The sequence below is a fragment of the Alligator sinensis genome, unplaced genomic scaffold, assembly GCF_000455745.1.
Source record: "Alligator sinensis unplaced genomic scaffold, ASM45574v1 scaffold293_2, whole genome shotgun sequence".
Lineage (NCBI taxonomy): Eukaryota > Metazoa > Chordata > Crocodylia > Alligatoridae > Alligator > Alligator sinensis.
In genome coordinates, this window is record NW_005842922.1 from 406,324 (window position 1) to 411,352 (window position 5,029).

Below are 5,029 nucleotides of genomic sequence, written 5' to 3' on the forward strand. Positions count from 1 at the left end.
AATAAGCCCAACTGTTCATGCAAGAAACATATAAAACAAGCTTCCTCATCACTCTATGAAACAGACCCAGAGGAAACAATGAATGGGAGAAGGGAAGCATTGCAATATTTCCCAACACAAGGCTAAATCCTTTGCTGGTGTAAATCAGTGTGGTGCCATTGACCCCCAATCTGTCCTCAGGTGACTGACATACAATGCATGTTGTATAGGGAGCTAAATGCACATCTGATTTAGTGCTTAGGGTGAGCTGATAGTGATTGATGAAGACAAGGTTCCCTGTAAGATCTGGCAAAGACAAACGTTCCAGATGAGTCTTTTAGTTACTGTTTCCCAAGGAAAGGATGCTTCTCAGCCATGTCCAATTGTCTGGAAGCTTCTTCCTAGTCCACAATTGTTTAAGAAACATCATAACACATTGAGCAACAAAGAGGGTGCCCCTGCATGGGTAGACAGTGTGTGCATGGCTACAGGTACCTTGTGCATAAGGGAAATGAGATAGGCTGATCTATGCTATGGTATTTATCTTCATGATGGAAAAGAGAAGGGATAAATCACAAGTGAGTTATGCTGTCTTCTTCCTGAGTGTAGATAAATGTCATAAGGAATCAGCCATCCTACATTTTACATTTCTACATGCAGCAAACATTCTCTCTCCCCCAGGCACTCTTGCAGGACTGAAAGAGCTTTAGATTACAACTATGAAATGTTGAAGGTAAGAGAATAGCAATATCATTCACCCATTAGTAACTTCTGAACTGTTATATTGTCAAGAGAGTAATCATTCAGGCCATGGTAGGGCCATTTGCCTCAGAGTAATTTATAATTCATCCTCACAATGCCCCTGTGAGATGGCTTAATATCACCATGCCGATTTTACAGAGGGATAACAGGAGCAGAGCTCAATGAAACCAGCAAAAGTAACTGGGCACAAACTATATGGCTTGTGGAGCCAAAACTAACTGGGTGTTCAAAGTTCCCCATGGCTGATTGGTCTGACAAGGGTCATGCAGCCAGCCCTTTGCTTCCTATTCAAGAAGCTTAATGTGAATGGGCTGCTATTCATAGAAACATTTGGTGAACATTCACCTTCACATGCAGTAAAAGCCATTTGGCTGAGTGGCCACTATTTGCTATCCTCTGATTTTAAGGGCTTCATTCCTCCAGATCAGCACAAGGAATAAAACAGAGCTAAGAGTCAAGTGAAGAGGCACAAAACAATGCCTGGGCTGAAATTTGTTTAGGTGGGCCCCCATTCAGCAAAGCGCTTCAGTATGTGCCCAACTGTAAGCATGCAAGTAGTTACATTAACACCATTACCAACCTGCTTGAAGTCTGGCACATGTTTAAGGACCTTGTTGCATCAAGGCCTCAAGCTGCTCATTAAATAGCTTGTAAAAGCAATATAGTTTCCTTTGAACACTTTTGTCATTGAAATGGCTAGCAGTTTCCATTTAGCTTAGATAAACTTTTGCTAAGAAGGGCCTTTTGAGGCTCCAGAGAAACTGTGATTTTACTGATTTATGAGCTTTTTAAAATTGTGTTTGGGAGAGCATACAGTAGGTTTGAGGTTTTTAACTGTGCTAAGCTCATAATGTGCACAGCTAAAGAAAGATTCCCTGATTATGAATGCTTGGCTTTCTTAACTACATAAGGAGTAAGTGTAATTCTGGTGCTATGGAGCTTGCAACCTTCATTTTGGTATACCCTAACTTGTGAGTGTTTAAACTCTTCAACCTAGTCCCACACCTGCCAAAACATGTCCCTGTGCATAACTTCAGGAGGAGTCTTGAATTCAACAGCCCATATCCTTGCAGTGTAAACTAAGCTAGCTTCACTGAAATCAGTGGATCTATCTATCCTGCTTTACACCTGCTGAATATCTTGCCTAATGGGATTAAGCACCCATTTAAGTGAATGAGTAAGTATCAGGGCTTTAATGTCTTATTAACACATCAAGAGAGATCTAGCTCTACAAGCCATAGTTCATATACTTTCCTTTTCTCTTTCTATATACTATATTTGTATATGACCTAATAGAAGATGCTGTTACTACATCAGAAAGTCAAGCACTCAAAAGGACAGAAAGTTGCAGAAGCTACATTTTCTTCCATAACAGTAACTCAGGCATGTGGCACTACAACTTTGTACACAGTGTTGCACTATATACTGGTATACCAGGAAGTGAAAGCGCACACTCAACAAGAAAGAAAAAAAAAAAAGAATAGTGATCATTATGCAGGTGCACTGTAGCCAAGTTCACTTTGCATCGAGACTTTCCTGATAATGTGCATTTGATTTCACAACCATAAGACTGAATGAACAGCAGGTTTTGTGCATTTTATTCCCCTGGATTTTTAAAAGGAGACATTCAGAGGTCTTTTGTCCACACAACTTTTTAGGCCCTAGCAGTAGGATTTAAATATTCTTTGCTCTAGAACAGGGATCTGCAATCTTTTACCACTGTGGGCCAGAGCTCGTGATCCGGCTTCCTGCTGCAAGCCACTAATCTGCAACTCCTGCAGAACTCAAGTTGTCTGCACCTACAGGTGCTACGTGGCAAGGAAAATGCAGACACTAGGGACAGCAGGAAGGGCACAGGAGGGTCCTGTGGAGGGGGTGGGCATTTCCATGCAGCTGCATGCCCAATACCCTGTGCTGTCCCCCAGCTGGATTCAACCCTTTGCAGACCAGATCTGGGTGGTAGGTTGCCAAGTCCTGCTCTATAAGTGTTGTAACATGGTTGAAAATTCCTTATGCCAGAGCTAAAGTCTTTCTTACTCACACAAGATCCTCTCCCACCCTCTTCCTCTGGAAATGTTAAGGTCATCAAGATGGTAGGGCCTGTTTCTTCACTTCCATGTAGCCTCTCTTACATAGAGAGCAAATGCAAAGTGGGTATAAAATGTTACCAACTCTGATTGCTCCCATTTTATTTTGGTAGCAATTCACACACCCACACTTCAGGGAAGTAAGTGACTACATGATTGGGAGCCAAAAGGAGGAACCCCACTGTTGCTCTCCACTCTGGCAGTATGGCACATCTGAAGCAACTGAGTTTGCTAGATCTCAGTCTAGTTGTTGATGAAGAGATGCCTATTAGTTCCAAATCACACACCAGCACCAACACTGGGAAGCTCAGCACAGGGACCAGTGCTCGCATAGTTACTAGGGTTGTGCGAGGCTTCAGATAGAGCTTTGAATCTGGAGAAGCTTCGGACTCTTCGGGGCCAGAAGCAGCACATCCGGGTCAAAGCGCTGCCTCGTTCGGCTTCCCGAAGCGATTCGGAGCTTCCGAAGAGCTTCGGAGCCGTCTTGGAGATCCAGCCATAGGGCATAATGGGGAAACAATACAATATCCGTAACTTTGTTGTTTTTTGTCCGATTTGGATGAAGTTTTCAGAGATGGTAGAGTCTGTAGAGAGAATGAATCCTGCCAAGTTTCAAGAAGATCGGTGCAGGGGTTTGGGAGGAACTGTACCCTAAATTGTTGCAAGCAAAACTCCTTTCACGTCTGTGTGTTACAACAGGAGGGGGGGGGGGGGCTCAAAACTTTGGGGGGGGGAGCTTTTGCCGGGGCCACAGTTTCAAGAAGAGCAGTGCAGGGGTTTGGGGGAAACTGCCCCTCAAGCTGCGGACAAGCAAAACTCGTGCCATGTGTGCTTGTGGGTCTGGCTTGGGGCGGGGAAGGGAGACACTAGTGCAGGCCTGGCTGCTAAGCTACTGTGTTACCAGCTACTAATCAATCAATCATGATTCACTCAGGGACCAGCTCAATACACAGAACCTAGCTGCTATATAACGACTTAACGAGCATCAATTAGCACCTACAAACCCAGGATAGAGAGAGGAAAGACTCAATATAGACAATCAACTGCCCCAAGACAGACACAGTCTTGGCACCAGTTTTGTCTGTCAGCAGCTAGGGGTGCAGGGCCCAAGACTCCCCCTGCACCGATCTCCTCGACAGCTGGCAGGTGTCACAGCAGGGGCCACCATCCGTGCACCTGTCACCCTGCTGCGCCTTAACACACGCAGTGTCACCCATGGTACGAGTTTTGCTTGTCCATAGCTTGAGGTGCAGTTCCCCCCAAACCCCTGCACCAATCTCCTTGAAACTTGGCAGGCTTTGTAGCCTCAGTAAGAGCTACCACCCATGCAGTTTTCACCACCCTGTGTTGTAACACAGCCATGACATGAGTTTGGCTTTCAAGAATTTGGGGTTCAGTTCCCCCCAAACCCCTGCACTGATCTTTTTGAAACTTGGCAGGTTTCATGCTCTCTGCAGAGACTACAATCCCGGCAATTTTCATCCAAATTGGACAAAAACAACAAAGTTATAGATATTTCATTGATTTCCCCATTATACCCTGTGGCCAGATCTCCGAGGAGGCTCCAAAGTTTTGGCCGGATTAACGTGGAAACCTGGTCCGGAGTTCCAGATCGGATCGCGGCCATCCGAAGCGGCTGGATCCAAAACTGGATCGGATTGCTGCTGACTCGCACAGGCCTAATAGTTACTGTAGATAAATTCTCTTGCAAGGTTACAGGGGCCTCATGCAGAGCCACAGAGAAGAATCTTACATTGCTGCCACTGTGCTGAAGAGAAAAAACCATGATCCCAGGGTCACAACTGCCACCAGCACTGAATTCACTTCACTTAATAGGAAAAAATACAGTAGACATTTATGCCAGAATTATTCAAGGTTGCCAGGAAATCTGGATACCTAGTTTCTATTTAAATGGGGGGAGGGAGTTGGACCTCTAGTTCCATGAAGCTTGGGAAAAAAAATCACACCTTTATATCCGCAGCCAAGTCAAACACAAACATGAGAGAAAGCTCAAGACAGTTCCTTATACACTCCTTGGCCAGACTGTAGGTTAGAATGAGATAACTTGATACCGCACCCCCCCAAAGCACTGCTTTGCTCACTCCCTTCCTTCTCTCCTCACTCCCTTCCTTCTCTCCTCCTTCCATTCCCTCTACCTGCCTCCCCCTCCCAGCTCATCCCTAAGAGGTTGCTGCTCTCTA